The sequence below is a fragment of the Mus musculus genome, chromosome 14, assembly GCF_000001635.26.
Source record: "Mus musculus strain C57BL/6J chromosome 14, GRCm38.p6 C57BL/6J".
Classification (NCBI taxonomy): Eukaryota; Metazoa; Chordata; class Mammalia; order Rodentia; family Muridae; genus Mus; species Mus musculus.
In genome coordinates this window covers 24,617,193-24,634,171 of record NC_000080.6, presented here as the reverse complement: position 1 = coordinate 24,634,171, position 16,979 = coordinate 24,617,193, and the positions used below count along the sequence as shown (strand labels likewise).

At 48.4% G+C, this 16,979-nt stretch overlaps 2 long non-coding RNA genes across 5 annotated transcripts; both read right to left on the bottom strand.

The window, feature by feature from the left end:
- Window positions 1–2,798: 2,798 nt before the first annotated feature.
- On the bottom strand, window positions 2,799–16,707 carry 4931403M11Rik. Of its 4 annotated transcripts, XR_874410.2 has the most exons (4): window positions 15,742–16,589; window positions 14,356–14,443; window positions 13,163–13,438; window positions 2,799–5,563 (listed from the first exon to the last, which is right to left on the bottom strand). It is a non-coding gene; the product is annotated as an RIKEN cDNA 4931403M11 gene (long non-coding RNA). The 4 variants fall into 4 exon arrangements; XR_874411.2 differs by lacking the exon at window positions 14,356–14,443 and having other exon boundaries at window positions 16,579–16,707; XR_383259.3 differs by lacking the exon at window positions 14,356–14,443.
- On the bottom strand, window positions 11,303–13,142 carry 4930428N03Rik. The gene is made up of 2 exons (XR_383257.4): window positions 11,850–13,142; window positions 11,303–11,496 (listed from the first exon to the last, which is right to left on the bottom strand). It is a non-coding gene; the product is annotated as an RIKEN cDNA 4930428N03 gene (long non-coding RNA).
- Window positions 16,708–16,979: the final 272 nt, after the last annotated feature.

Here is a 16,979-nt window from a genome sequence, read left to right as displayed (position 1 = left end):
CAGTCAGCATTGCTTGACACACACAATCACAAACATGCACAGTCACATACACACTCACTCACAAGTGCACACACACATGTACATATTCATACACATACACAAAAGACACACTCACATACACTTATAAACATGCATATACTTACACACATACACTCCTGTACATGCATGCACAAATGCACAAACACAGATACTCTCATGCACAAATGCATACATGCCTGTACATTCATGCACAAACATATACAAACATACATATAGATACAGATGTACATACTCACAAACTCAGGTACATTTGCTCACATGTTGTGAACCCCACATCTGGCCTACTGCATACCCACACGTGTGGTCTCACACATCACCTGACCGTAGCTGGAGAAGCTACATGGTAACATCTGGCCCTGGCTAGACTGAAGTCCCACAGGGATATCACTCAGGGCTCTGCCATTTCCCATTTCCCAACCCCAGCCTGGTTTTCAGCAGCAAGTTTCCCTTGCCAACTAGTCAAGCCCTCTGTCGAATCCCTCCCCTCTAACAGGAAGCCTTCCCTGATTGCTCCCAGCCACCATCAGCTCTCTCGCACTCACCACAGATGTAAGCTGTATGTGTCTTCTCTTGTTCTCATTAGTCTCCTTATATGTAGGACCACCATCTGCTTACCTGGGCTGTGAGCTCCAGGAGCTGGGACTCTGTTTTATGCATCTCTTGGTCCCCAGGGGATAACATATTGCCTGTCACAAAGTGGTACTCAATACACATTTGTTGTTTGCCTCTAATTGGGCAGTCAGACCTTGCCAGTTTAGACTCAAGGGAAGAAGACTGTTTGAATGAGTGCCACAACTGAAGTCAGGGACATCCAAAACAAATACAAGTTACTCTTTCTCTGCACATGACAATCTGCAAGCAGAAACCTTATACCATGCCTCCTACACCTAGAGACTCCTGGCCTGTCCCCAAAGCCCAGAATAGATGAAAGCATCTACCAGGCTGCAGATAAACCACTAAAAGCCTTGGTCCCTTTTAGGTGTTCCATACCCTACCTTTGTCCCACACTGGGAGGCTGGAAATCATCCAGCTATACCTCCAAGGTTGCTATGGGAGACACAGGACCCCAAGATAGACAGTACATGCTACCTCCCACTCCAGACTTGGCACATCTGGTACGCAGGACCCTCCTCCTCTCTATCCCTGCTTCCCATGGGTGTTCCTATGTCCCTCCTTTCTCCCTCACAAGCAACACTGTCACAAGGGCATGTTGAATGAACATTCAGAGAAGGAAATGTCCTGAGAAATCTCCCAGTAACCACAGCTACCTTGAGGCTGGACATCTGGGATCTGCAGTCTGACTTAAAGAAAGAGAATATAATAAGATGACAGAGCCTCCACCTTGAAGGTTCTGCTTCCGAATGGCATCAGGAGATGACAGGGCAGGTCAAGGATGTGGATCTGCTGGCAGAGTGCAGGAATCCCTGGGTACAATACCCACCTTTGTATAAAGTAGGTATAGTGCTACATATATGCAAACCCCAGAGGAGAATCAGAATCTCAAGGTCACCCTCAACTATATAACTTTAAGGCAGATTTTGACTGTACAGAACCCTGGTCCAAATGAATAAATGACTGAACAAATGGATGAATGAATAATAGGAGAGTTTTCAGGCTACATGGCACCCTATGTCATCCTGCCAGGGCATCTTCTATAGGAAGCTGGTCACACTCATTCCTTGTTGACTATTGGGATCTAGACTGAGATTGGTACCCATGCCCCAAGGATGTCAGTGAGAAGCTGACAAAGCCATGTTTTGGGTAGAAAATTCTTTTGTCATATTGCACAGATGTTTCCCCAATGGCCAAAGGTGTCACTAGTAACTCTGTAATAAGCCCCAACCTCTCGTAAGTGGTCAATCCCTCTTGTGTCTGCTGCCCTCTTTCTGTTCTGATGTGCTCCCCTCAGCAGGAGCAAATGGACAGATGGCATTCTTCAGCCATCCCTGCACAATTCCACAGGACCCAGCCAGAAGAACCCAAAGGTTGCAAAGCCAAGAGTCTCCTGGGCTTGGGGAGATTCTAACTGGCCCTGAAGCAAGAGAGACAGCAACTGGAAGGTGTTCTGTCCAAACAGTGTGGTCTCCACCCAGCACCCTCAATACATGAGCTCCTGCCACTACTTGTAGGACTTCCAAGTTTTCTAAAGAAGGAAAAAAACCCACTGGACTTTTAATGTTCAGTCTTCTGACATATAAAGTATTTCTAGATGTATCAAATCTTTTCAGAATCTATGGCCTAAGCACTATGCACCCGGAGGTGGAGTGCAACCCAAGTTGCCTTGACAGTTTCTAATGAGACCTAGGAGCCACATTGCACAGGAGAACATCAAAGACCTGGACCAGGGTCTTCAGTGATGCTGTGCATGTGTGTGTGTGAATATGTGCAGGAGCATTGGGGGTATAGTAAGTGTCTTAGTCAGGGTTTCTATTCCTGCACAAACATCATGACCAAGAAGCAAGTTGGGGAGGAAAGGGTTTATTCGGCTTACAATTCTATACTGCTGTTTATCACCAAGGAAGTCAGGACTGGAACTCAAACAGGTCAGGAAGCAGGAGCTGATGCAGAGGCCATGGAGAGATGTTCTTTACTGGCTTGCTTCCCCTGGCTTGCTCAGCCTGCTCTCTTATAGAACCAAGACTACCAGCCCAGAGATGGCACCACCCACAAGGGGCCTCTCCCCCTTGATCACTAATTGAGAAAATGCCTTACAGTTGGATCTCATGGAGGCCTTTCCTCAACTGAAGCTCCTTTCTCTGTGATAACTGCAGCTGTGTCAAGTTGACACAAAACTAGCCAGTACAGTAAGTATAAGAGTACATGAGAGTAGAGAAGAGTCTAACATACTGAGCCATGCCTACCTGCCCTGGAAGCTTCCTTGTAGCCCCACTTCCCATTTAGGTAGGGGCATACCCTACCCTGTGCTACCTGCCAGAGTCACATAGATGTGTATGCATATCAATGTGACACAGAGACAAAGATGATAACACACAGACATTTCTTTCTACAGGTCAGTAAGCCCATTGAGGATTACAAGAATGAATGAATAAATGAATGAATGAACAATGAATGAATTAATGAATTAATGAATTCCATGTGAATGCAAGAGTCTTACCTGCCTTTCTACATTGCTGTTAAGATCTGGGTGTGTCTCCTGAAGGTTCATGTGTTGGAAATGTGCTGGTGTTGGGGTTGGATGAGTTTATGAGGGTATTGTACTTTGATATGGAAAGACACCCACGTTACCAAGCTTATTTTGTCTTGTCACGTGTGGCTTATGGAGACATCTTGGAATTCTGCAGAGCTCCCACTAGCAAGAAGGCAATCATCAAACACAACTCTCTACCTTGGCCTGCCTGGCCTCCAGAGCAACAGTGAATAAACATCTTCTCTTTAGAAAGTATCCCATATGTATATTTAGTTATAGCAACAGAGCATAAGCTAAGCAACTCCACTAAAGCAAGTATACATATACCAGAGCCAGGTGGTCTACGGTCAGCAATATGCTAATGCAGTTAGCCAGGGGAACCAGGCTGGATCTTTCCATTCAACAGACAGCTGTGGCCCTATCTCACTGGCAACCCACACCCTACATGGCCTGTCAAGTCAAAGAGTATGTACAACCGAAGCCCATGAGCTAGATCTTCTTGACTGACTGTGCTGATGGGTGATGGGAGGGAAGACTCTGCCAGAATAAGAAACTGCCCAGTGTCTGGCAGAGCAAGACCATCCATGTGCCCAATTACCCACTGCTTTGAGGTCGCTGTGTAAGTATGGCTAAAGAGGCCCGTGCCAGCTTTCTCATCTGTCAGGTATAGTCTAGTTTCTATTTCAAAGGGCTGCCATGAAGATGGAATCACTTGGAGCATAGCACCCTCCCGGCCAGGCCTGGCACAGAGTGCATGCGCAACAACGACCCTATGGGAAGTCCGTGATCCTACTGATCAATCACTAACCCACATGGTCCAGAGGGGCTCTGCAGCACCACTCTCACCATCTTAGAGATGCATGGGTTGAGGTCAGCTCTGGGGCTTTGGCGCATCCCTCTGTTCTGCATACCCCCACATTTGCAATCTTGCAGTCTCCACTGGCATTCCATAGTGAGTTCTCTGGGATGGATCCTGACCGTGTACTTCCCAGGGTCTCTCACCTTAACTCACATCTGTTCCTTATTCACACCTCCCCTCAACTCATTCTCTCCGTGTGGCTCCCTGTGGAGCAGATAGCAATGGGGTGTGACTGTACTCCAGAAAGCTTCTCTTTGGCATCCACAAGCCCAAGAGACAAAAGACACAAATTATGCTCTCAGGTAGTGTGGGGCCAGGGGAACCTTAGAGCCATGGGGGGGGGGGGGTAGGCTAGAGCAAAAGTAGGGTCAAGGCATGTCCAAACCCCAGAAATCTCATCCTGAGATGACAAGAGTAGGATTGCTCCCTCTCCTCCCCTACCCCTGCCGCAGGCTTTCATGTCCCTGAATACATGGCACTGTGCCCCTACCTTTGCCCCACTAGAGGAGGTCACATAGCCCTGTAGCCAGGTTAATTTTTCTCTCTCCTTATAAGGTTATGTCCAGCAGCACCTGGAATTCCTCCTTATGCAAATGAGGCACCCCCAACACAATGGACCTACCCAATGATGTATACTCACCCCTCAAAGGTTTAAATAGCCTTTGTTCCCCCACCCCCATTAAAATGAGCCATCTTACTGTATCCTGTCTCTGGGAGTCTGTTCTCTTGAAGCTCATTCCTGCCTTGCTTCCCAGCTCAGGATCCACCTGCTGTGATCTTAGGTGAGCCATCACACCATGGTGAGTGGGGCAGCGGGGCTGGGAACAACAAGATAGAACGCTTGTGCAATGATGGGAAAGAAGCCTAGAGCTTTGCACATGTGAGGCAAGTGTTCTATCTAAGCCACACTCCCAGCCTTGCTTTTGACTTTATATTTGAAGACAGGGTTTCACTCTTTAACCCATAAATGCCTTGAACTTGTAACCCTCCTGCCTCAGTCTCCTAGTTGGCTAGGCACACTGGCCTACAGCTCAAACAACTATTTGTTGATTCTACAAGGTATGAAGGCCATCTGGAGGGCTTTCCCATTGGTGGGCCTCACTGCAGTCTCTGCTTCAGTAGATCTGGAATGGAGCCACATGATTTCTACTTCTAACAAGGTCCTTGATGGTCCTGGCTTTGACACAGATGCTGCTGCTGTTGTTGTTGCTGCTGCTGCTGAAGCCGATACTGATGCTAAGGTTGATGCTGAAGCTGATGCTACTGTTGCTGTTGGTAGTTTCAGTTTAGAGCCAGAGGTATAAACAGTCTGAAGAACTGCTTATCCATCGAAGATACAGATGCAGGTTGGATCAATGAGAGGGAAACAAGCTGGTGGTGGAGAGAAACTAGCAGGGAGAGCCCTAACAATTTATAGCTGCTTGAGTCAGGAGCAGTGTGATGACAAGAGAGAGCACAGCGTTTCAGACTGATGGAGCATCTGTGAGGCCTTTGGATGGAGCAGAGAAAAGCAGCAGCTGGAATGGTAAAGACAGCACAGGTAAGAAGGTAGCAGGGTGCAAGCTGCCCAGCTGTGTCTGCTTCTCAGCCTGCCTTGCACACGACCACGTTCTGGAACATGGATAGGAGGAGGGAACTCTACTTCTTCCAATCTGACATTCTGGAGCATTTAAAACATGCTGGTATTTCTTACTTGGTGTCAACCAGATGGACAAGGACATGCCCCGTGATACCAGGGAGAAGATTGTGATGGAGAGAGATCTGTTCATGGCATCAAATGTCTTCTTTGACGGAACTGGAGAGATAGCTTAGCAGTTAAAAGCACTGGCTGCTCTTCCAGAGGAGCCAGGTTCAATTCCCAGCACCCACATGGCAGCTCCCAACTGCCTGTAACTCCAGTTCCAGAGGATCCAATGCCTTCACACAGACATACATGCAGGCATAACACCAATGTACATTGATTTTTTTTTTAAGTCTGTTTTGCAGGAGAAAGGGCTCTTGAAGGGATAGAGCTGACTAGAGCATCCTCTTCCTCTTGTAATTGGAATCCCACTTTGTCCCTGCAACTAAGGATTTGGAGTCGCGTTGTTCCATTGCCAAGCTCAGCATCACATCTTGGGGTTCCCACTCCTTCCTGGATCAGACCAACTGTAGCCTCTGTCAGTCAAACCACCTCTCTGGTCTTCAGTTTCCTCCTCTGTAAAGTGGGCCAACATAAGACCTGCATTGTATTTCTTACAGGTTGTCATAGAGCAAAGGGAAGATTCAGTGTTCATCCATAAGTAGGACATCTATATCAGCTCCACCAAGAATACCGTAGGAGACTAGGTGGAAGGAATGCAGGCCCAGAGGAAGAACTCGGCTCTCCTGGAACACTGACTTCAGGGCACACACAGCTGTTGCTATTCTTGAGCTCACAGCAGGTGTGATTACATGCACTAGATCTATACAAGGCTTAGTCTGTTTATATCTTGTCTTTGAGGATGGAGGAGCCCACAAGGCCATCCCTATCTGGGGATTTATAAATTGATAATGGTTGATAAGAGAAGCACACATCATCTTCAGTGGCATAGTCTAGTCACTGGTAAGGTACCCAAGTTTCTATAAACAACCCTAATGAAATTCTTGGGGTCATCAGGAAAAGAAAGGAAGGAAGGAAGAAAGGAAGGGAGGGAGGGAGGGAGGGAGGGAGGGAGGGAGGGAGGGAGGGAGGGAGGGAGGGAGGGAGGGAGAGAGGGAGGGAGGAAGAAGAAAGAAGGAAGAAGGAAGAAGGAAGAAGGAAGAAGGAAGAAGGAGGACTACTTGGGAAAAGGAAACAAATGACAGGAGAGGGAGAGCACTGAGAGATGAACATAATCAAAATACATTGTGTACATGTATGAAAATTCCTTAACAAAGCCCATGTAGACTTATTAAAGTCTAAGACCTACGAAAAAATTAGAAAAGAAAACATGAAATGACTTTTGCCAGGCTGACTGTGCCTCAGACACCCAACCCCATATCACAGCATCAGTGTGTGGACAGAGAAGAGCAACAAGCTGGAAAGGGCCTGGGTCCCTGGAATGTGGACAGTTCTCCCACCTCTGGGCTTCTACCAACAGGCAACTCTGAAGAAGGAAATGAGATTTTACTGTGGATGCTCACTCCACACAGATGAAACACATCCATGCTATCTAGAAGTTGCTGTGTGCTATGCCCTACCCTTGCCTGCCCTTACCCTCATCCTCACCGCTACCCATCCCCATCCACCCCCACCTTCACCCTCACTCTTATCCCTATTCCAACCTTCACCACCCCACCACCACCACAGTTACCATGGAGCAATTTGCCTTTATCCTATGTAATACATGAGATTATTGTGTCTCCAGATTGCCTTTGCTTTGGACATGGTAGCAAACCTAAGTGGCCTCCATGCACAGAACAACTCACATCAAGGTGATCTATCAGAATTCTGGGGTCAGGATTCACTTAGAAAAGACAAGATGATGCCAATGGAGACACCTCCACTAACACCTATACCCCCTTCATCCAGGGCTAGAATCTCAATCTTTCACCACGGGCATGTAGAGACGATGGCTCCAGAATCCCTCCTGTGGGCATAACTCATCCTTCGTGGAGTGAGGAACACGGTGATTGGTACCCTGACTTCTCTGTACAGAGAGGCAGGGGCCTGGGACTGTAATGTGCCACATTTAGCAAGGGGTGACTTTCTTTTTTTTTAATTTTTAATATTTTTTTATTATGTATTTTCCTCAATTACATTTTCAATGCTATCCCAAAAGTCCCCCATACCCTCCCCCCCACTTCTCTACCCACCCATTCCCATTTTTTTTTTGGCCCTGGCGTTCCCCTGTACTGGGGCATATAAAGTTTGTGTGTCCAATGGGCCTCTCTTTCCAGTGATGGCCGACTAGGCCATCTTTTGATACATATGCAGCTAGAGTCAAGAGCTCCGGGGTACTGGTTAGTTCATAATGTTGTTCCACCTATAGGGTTGCAGATCCCTTTAGCTCCTTGGGTACTTTCTCTAGCTCCTCCATTGGGAGCCCTGTGATCCATAAGGAGTGACTTTCTATCTCAGGTCTGAAGATGCAGCATCAGTGTAGCCAGGGAAAGGATGGATTGTGGCCTATGTTACAACACATGCTCTCTTCTGGATACCTGTCTGTAGCTTTCCTGAGCTGCCCAGGTCCTGTATAACCAATGACGACTCGACAGGACATAGCATCTGGTGAAAGTTATTACCCATTTTATGTTTGACCTCTGAAACCATAGCTAGAATGAGATGAATTTTGAGGACTCCCTGTAAGTACAGCATGGTGACAGGTCACAAGTAAGTTTGATGAAGCCAGTGGTACAAAACCCAAAGTCTGGGAGCTCTGAGAACTAATGATATAGCAATTAGTCAACTCAAGCCAGGTCTGGAAGACAGATCCCCAGATAGATCTGCCCCAGATTCAGAGCTTGGCCACCACTTTCACGGGTCATAGACAAGACTCCTGGCCTAGAAGCCCACAGAGAAATGGTAGTCACCTGATATGTGCTCTGACTCTGTTGATAAGTCATATGGGATCCCACTCCACAGATCCACAGATGCAGGAGTGTGGACCAGTGTGAGCCAACCACATGCACATATATCTCCTAGAAGTTTGCTAAATAAGGGACCAGACCAATGCTGAAGACCTGACTCTAGGTCTTGGGTAGTGCTGTAATCTGATTTTCAAATTCCATATATTTATGGAGCAAAACTACTCAAACCTTAGTGCAGCTTCCAGACAGATAAATCCCTGGCATTATCACACCAGGGGGTCAGCATCAAGTCTTAGAACACAGCACCTTACCTTTCCTGCTTATAAAAGCTATCATTAGTAGCATCTTTCTTGGCCCAGAGAAAGCAAGTGACTAACCACTGGTGGGCCAGCAAAGGGATACAGTACAGGGAGAGGAAGCCAGTCCTCCTAGCTCAGGTCCATACCACTGATGCTTGACCAGTTAGTTGGGTTGAAGCAAACTTGGAGCATCTGCACTCTACCCAAGCCTGCAGTGCCTGGCCAGCTAGTTATACAGGGAGCTGTTTATGCAGGGGGATAGCATCTAATTCACAAAGCCTCAGACTGTAATAACAGCTCTACCTCAGAATCTCTCCATCTTGGTGGGAATGGAATATTTAGACACATCAAAATCTCTGTCTCTTTCTGTCTCTCTGTCTCTTTCTTTCTTCTTCTTCCTCCTCCTCTTCCTCTTCCTCCTCCTCCTCCTCCTCTTCCTCCTTCTCCTCCTTCTCCTTCTTCTCCTTTCATGGAGCCCACAGTGGCATACAATGAGTGTAGGTCACAGTGACAAGCTTCAGAGATCAGCCAATTCCCCAAAAGCCTTCAAGACTCCAATTGACTGTGTGCCTCTCTGATGGACGTCTGAATGACTCTAGCCAACACTTGCTATCTCCTTAGCCCTATTGTGTGCCTTTCTTTGAACCAAGAGGTTGCCTTGTTGATGCCATGAAGCATTGAGGAGAGGGGACAGGCATGGCAAAGGTCCCTTATTCTGTTTTACAAATGAGAGAACTGTGGTATGGACAGATTTAGTGACTTGCCTAAGGTCACACAGAAGTTACTATTCACTAATCACAGAGTCTCTTAAACAACCTTCCCTGCAAGATGCAAAAGGGTCTAACCACACCAGTGGATCCCACTTGTATTCTGAGTCTTTCTCCCTCACACTCCCTTCTGTTCTGCTCTCCCAGCATGTAGAATCCTATCCACTGCCCCCAAACCACCATCCCTTTAACATGTCTTTGTATGTATTGTTTCTTCTACAATCTTTGCCCCCACTTCCTAACCAGGTCCTCTTCATTCTTCTCCACCTTGCCCCCAACAACCACATCCTCCAAGGGCTATGCCCTGATGACTGTTTGCCTGAGATTAGCGTGACTGGGGAGGTAGATTTCTAAGGAGATCTCCCAAGTTTGTAGACAACTGTCTCCTTGCTATGTTCTCTGGTAACCTTTCCTGACATTTCTGGGTCTCTCCTCTGCTTGTAATGATACCACTAATTTCCATCCTTATAACCTCGATTGACCTCAGGAACCAAGTACAGATAGATGTAATATGGGTGGGGTTTTAGTATGTGCACATCCAGTCCACAGCTCCAAAGGGGCTGTCTAGCCCACAATAAGGCTAAGTTAATGTCCCACGCAGAAGACCCTTCACACTAGGTCGTGACACATCTGTCACCCAACATCTGCTCAGCACCCCATTGATAGGAAGGCCACCATCCCAGGGCTGGCTTACTCTACTGTGACTGATGAGACACAAAGGAAAGAATGGGTAAGAAAGGACAGGCAGAGAGCTCCATTCTCGTGCAATGTCCATTCACAGAGCGCAGTACTGGGGCCCCAAGAAAAGCCACTCCAGCATCAGCCGTCACCTCATTCTCCTCCTGAATCATAGCTTGTCCAAGCTTGTCATCACCCCTGGGGCCACTAAGCTGCCTAGCAAATGTCGGTCCTGGCTATTCTTACAGCTGTGTACCTGTGATTACAAACCTATCATAGATACACATGCTGGATTTGGATAGACTCAGTGGAAACAGTATAGTCCTGAGCATCTCTTCAGGCCCTACTTGGCATCATCTGCAGAACCCTCCCCTTGGTTCTTGAAGGTTAGAGTAAGGCCAGACCTTGGAGATGAGCTGTCCCTTATTCTCTGGTTGTCTGGTGCTGAGGATCCCTTCAGATGCAACCTCCACCAGGAAATACCCATGATTTCCTCTTCCCAGGCCCCAGCACTCCCTTTTCATGTGTAGCCCATGTCCAGTACCACTGTGTACTTTTCTGGTCTCCTCCCTGACCACTGGGGATCCTTGAGGGCAGGGTCTGTGAATGGTCACTATTTAGCCTCAACACTCAGTTCTGCTGGGTCCACAGTCCTGACTGCAGAAGGATGCCCCCATTGCCGAGGGCATGGGAGTGTTGGTACTGCCAGCAGGCCTCAATGATACTAGCCCCAAGAGACCTCACACGGGGTCCCACCCAACCTCCCAAACACAAATACCACCCACAGAACCTGCCACTTACCCACTGCTGAATTTAACAAACACTCCAAGAGATAATAGTTAATTTCACAGAGCCCTGAGTGGAGGCTGTTAAAATGTTAATATTATTTAAATTGTTTCCCATTTTCAACAGTTCAAGCCACAAATCTAAATGTTTCCCCATGCTTTCCGCAGAGCCCAGCTCACAAAAATGATTGATGAGGTTCCAAATACGGAATTTCCCATTTTAAATTAAGAAACGCAACACGAGAGCTATAAGAGAAAAGCTGCCTGCTGTATGTGGTCGGCAGTGGGCAGCTTCCTCTCTCCACGAAGCGCTGGAGTGGCTCATTTGTCCCTTGTCCCTGGTAACTAGGTAGGCCTAGGTTCTCCTCTTGGGTCTTCCCCACATCTTCACCTAGAAAAGAAGTAACCGGTTCTACTGGGGCCCTAGGCTCTGCTTAGTATTCAGCACTGGGTGGTTTCCTTGTGTACTGTCACAATCTCTAGGAAGACCAAGGAAGATACTGCTTTATGGTCACACAACCAGAAATTAGAGATGGCTTGCCATAGCAAAGCTGGTATTCATGGGCTCAAGAAAAATGAGTGCATCTGGCCCACCACAGTGAATCATTCACCAATGAGAGGGGTGGGCTTCCTCCCTCTCACCTTAGGTTCCCCACCCACATTCCAACCCTGCCCTCACTGTAAAATTCCAGTGTCAGCTCTAACCTTGACATGAACAAAGACAAGAGGCTAGCCTCCGCATACCTGGCTTCTGCTTGTGGCCACAAACACAGGATACTGTCCTGTCTTCTTTTGCTCTCCCTGCGGTTCCTCGAATCACAGTCCTATGATTTAGAATCCAGCTCTAGCCCTACCTCCTGGCCTCAGAAAAGCTTCTATCCAAGCCCCATGTGGCCCTGCTGTATCTTTCCTGGGCCAGGTGCTATATCAGCTGTATTAACATCACCTCCAGCATATATGACCTCTCACAAGGTCACAATAAAGGAATTATGACCATCCAGCATTGATGTGGGCAGGCTGAGGCCAGAAGGCTAGACCCAGTGATGGAGAGAAGATACATGGTTTATAAGCACTGGATCTAGTTTAAGCCCATATGTTCAGGCCTCCACATGAACACTTATGAGTGTGTGTGCACACACACACATACAATGCTCATACATGAACATGTACACACACACACACACACACACACACACACACACACACACACACACACACGTGACCCAAGCTGTAGAAGCAGGTGAAATACTGAGTGAATGTGTATTGTTGACTTGGGTTCTGCCTTATCAAGAACCATTAGTGCCTCAGACCAATGGGAATAGCCAAGCCTTCCTCTTCATCCCTGTGAGGTATGACAAAACCTTCCTCTGCTTCCAGTATGAGTATTTATGATCAAGCTTCCTCCTCTCAGATAACTACAAGCTGAGACAGCTCCCCTACTAAGTCCTCCTACTGAGACTAGTTAACCGCTCTTCCTGCTATGCATAATAAACACACCGATGGTCCAGGGTATTGTGTAGCTGGTGCTGTTCCATCAGAGCAAGCATGGTACTCCTGACCCCAGCTTTTCTGTACACGTGTCTGTCCTTTCTTCATTTCCTTGTCCTTCCAGTCAGGTTCCCAGGACTAAGCTATTCCAGCCACAGTGCCAAGGAATCTGCATAAGGAGCAGGAAGCAGGATAGTGCTCTGCTCAGCGTGAGGCAAGACTATGATGTGAAAACGGTAGTCAGGCCAGGAGTATGAACTGTGGAGATGTGTCCAAGATGCCTGCAGAGGGGCCAGCAACAGACTCAGACTTCTCTAGTAAGGTCTCTGGTCTCCTAAGAGAAGACACCATCAGGAGGCTAGGTCCCCCCAGAAGAAGGACAGGAACATGGGAAGGAGGCTTGGATTCCAGGTTCAAGAACCATTCACAGAGAGACCTAGTGAAGTAGCGATTGATAGCCTGGGTGAGGTGAAAGAGGGCAGGGCCCCCAGCATTCTGTGCTGTCTCACGTACCAAGAGGTGGGAGGCCTGGAGTCCTGCCATCTGGGAAGGGCTGTCCAGCTGCTCACCTTGAGTTGAGATCCTCAGATAACTTCGGTCAGGACTGTCCTCCGAGCAAAGGCCAAAGATGTATAGACACTGCAGGTTCCTGCTCACGACTCAAGGATCTACGCCATTTGCCCACAGCCTAAGCAGAGAAAGCAGGCTGGGAGAGGTCTGCATTCAGTGTAGTTTTAGCACCTTCAAATTGTCTGTAAGCCATGGTGAGTAGACAAACTTCCTTGGGTGTCAAGTTCCATGTCTACCGATCGCAGAGACAGTTGTCTATGGCTGTTATGGAGGTTCTGTGAGATGAAGTTCATAAAGCATTTGGTTAGCACGTGTGATGTCAATATAGCTGAGTATGGTTATCACCACTGTGGATATAGCTAAGTAATGTCCTCTGTGGCCCCCTCTAGTTCCTGTAGCTGAAGGACCCTGTAGATAGAGTTCTGCTCTATAACCAGGCTGTAGACGGGTGACCTTGACAGGTATAGCTCTCAGAACTATGATGGAAGTCAGCAATGAACATCGCCTTTGTGGTACACTGGGTGCCAGCTGAGACCCTCCTCTTGATGCCCCCTGATGTGGGCACACAAGATGTACTTTGGCTCTTGTCTGGGAGGGAGAAAATCCTAAATGAAGCCAAGGCTTCATTTCTACCCCAAAGTGAGACAAGAGCACCCAAGGTGGGGCAGGGGGCTCACTCTCCTGAGGCAAGAAAATAAGAGAAAACACAAGAACCTGCCAAATGTGCTCATCCTGCTTTGCTCTGAGTAGAAGATTCTAGCTACATTTACTGGCACACCTGATCTCACCTTCTCCATCTGTGGAATGGGATACACGGAGATGCTTGAGGCATGGGTAGTATGAAGTACAACCCAAGAGTGAGAACAGTGACTGGTGTGTAAGAGATCCCTGAGCGTTACCTAGGAGATTGGGAAAGAAGCAGGATGAGGCCCCAGACTTCCTGCTACCCTGCCTTGTGCTGTCCTCAGGCCTCTGGGATTTTGTGGTTCCAGGATATACCTGTCTCAGTCTTGCCTCTTTTTCCAAAGATCATTGACACTCTGGTGACACAAGGCCACCAAGGAAATCTGCACCTTTTCCCCCCAGCACCCTTCTTTGGCAACCTAGCACCTTGCCTCCCATCTCTATAGACTAGTCTCCCAGCCTCATCTCTACTCTGTCTTCCTATGAGTCTTTTCAACTTGTTTCTCACCTCTCCTCTTCACAGATTCTGGCCCACTCAAGACCCAGACATCTCCTCCAAGAAGCCTTCCATCTCACACTGACATCCTATTCCCCACCTGTCACAGGATAGACATTAACACATTGAATTTTGAAGCAAATACGACTGAGCAGAACAGGGTGAGGCAAGGTAAGACAGAGCTGATGACCAAAAACAATAGCCATAACCAGAGCAGTGGGTGATGAGGAAGGCCACGCCTTCTCCACAGTAGCAATATCCCGTGTGGCGGAAAGCCTGCTTGCCTGGCATGGGCTGTCCTTTTGCAGATGGGGAAACTGGGGTTGTGAATGACTTTCCACACCTACATTAAAGTAGCAAGAGAATCTTCCTCGGGACTATTGTGGCTATTGGCTCCCGCTTGCTCCATTAAGGCCCAAGGTCATACCCATAGTCACGAGAACTTGCGCACCCCCTCCAAAGCTGTGGTCAAAATTCCCCCAAGACAGACAAGGCAAGGCAGACTCCTGAACCCAGGTAGAAGAGGCTCAGTCCACTCTGTCACACACCCTGGTCTCATCAGGGAAACTTGGACCTCAACCTTTATAGACATTTGACCTCAAAAAGGGGGGAAAGAAAAAGGAAAGAGAGAGAGAGAGATCAAAAGGCTATGTTAAGAAATGTAGCAGTTGCTCAGAATAATGTCCCCAAAGTGTGACAGACAAAACTGTGAGACCCCACCCCACCCCACCCCCATCCAGAGCCAGGAAGTCCACAGTGACCTCTCAGAGCACCACGTGGCTGGAGATCTCACCCACATCCTTCCTAGAGAAGGCAAGCACGTCACACACACACACACACACACACACACACACACACACACACACACACACACACACAGAGCTGCCTGCAGCCTGGATTCCTAGCAGCCACTCCAGCTTCCCCTCCTCCCAGCATCTCTCTTGCAGGGAAATAGTCCAAAGCTGGCTGTTCTGATAAACTGGAGGCTTGGGGACTTTCTTCAAGTGCCTTGTAAATGGAAGCGTCTCCGAGCGACAGCTCTTGGTGTTCAATGAGATTATATTTCTTATTTAAATCGCTGATTGGAGGCTTGGTTTCAAAGTTAGATGCTGTGTACCCCTGGCCTGCTCTGGGCTCCCGGGGAGAGGCAATATAGCACTGCATTGTGTAGCATCCTTCCAAGCCCTCACTCCCATTCAGATGCCTCCAGGATGGAGAGCCTCGCACACATGCACGCACACACGGGGATGAAAGCTACCTCCCCTCCTGGTTTGGGAGCGAGAGATTATGCTTTTCATTCCAGAGTGCCTTCTCTATGGCTCCCCACCACGCTCTGCACCAGCCGGCTCCCCTCTCAAAGCGAAGGGGAGATAAAAGGCAATGTGTGCTTCATCCCACCTCCGGGGAGAGCTCCACTCAGTCCTTTGTCAGAAGAGGATAAGCGCCACCATTTTTGAAGGATTGTTGTTCAGAGTGCTCTGTTGGGAGGTTTGTGAAGCCCCACCCCCAACAACCAAGCAAGCATGCCGTTGTCCAACCATCCCTAAATGAGGTCCTGGCTGGGGAGATGCATCTTCTCAATAGGTGCCATCCCCTTGGGGTCATGGTGGGGAGCCTGGTATCCCCGGCTCTCCAGGAAAGCCAAGGTTTGCACAGGGTTGAACTCTGCCGGATCTATGCAGACCCTCCAAAGACCCAAGCTCTTCATTTTGGGGGAAATTTTGCAGTTCATTGTGTGTCAGAATAATATATTAGTAACAGCAGCCTCTAGACTGTGTGCAATTCATCCCCCTTCCATCCTTTGTCTGCTGGGAAACACAGGGGCTTGTTGGGGCATCTTTGAGACAGACTGGGGCCCTATCTAAAGCATTTCTAGGATTTTGGACTGTCCCAGAGACTCAGACAAGATAAAGGCCAGTGCTGGTCTTGAAGGATGCCCTGCTCTGCCTTCACTAGCAGGAGCTGCAGCACCAGGAAGATGGTTGATATGCCAGGCACATCCTGTGCCTCACACATCCAGGGACCGCAATCAGGTAGCTGATAAGAATGCAAGTCACATCGCCTGGACCATTGCCGCAGTGAACTGATTCATGCTGCTACTTTGAGGTGGGAGAAGGGACAGTGGGGCCCAGAGACAACCCAGCCTGGCTCTATTATACAGCTGCTGCTCTCAAGCTGAAATATCCCATCCTCTCCCACTCCCTCTCTTGCTGCCGAGCTGGCTCTGGCTGCTACCTGCAAAGCCTGAGGATTCTGGCCCCGGGTTCTGACTGAACAATGGCATTATGTGATGTATAAAGAGTACCCGGGCAACGGAGACAGGCATGGCTTAATTCGCTCAGTGCCCAGTGGCTTTTGAACGCTCCTGCATTCATCCTTTATCCTGAGCAGCCCCTGGCCTCTCCCCTCCCATTTATTGCTCAGCCGCCCTCATCACAATCTCTCCCCAGTCTGCAAGGGAGCTGATGGCTATGAATGAGAGCTAGGAAAGGAAGGAGGGGGCGACAAAGACCCTCTGATAACCAGAAAGACTCCTGATTGTGGGTGAAGAGATCTGAGGTTTGGTCTCTGGTGCCATCACTCATGAGGGAACCTTGGGCTCATCTCTCGTCAGCTTCAGGTTCCCTTTCCAAGAG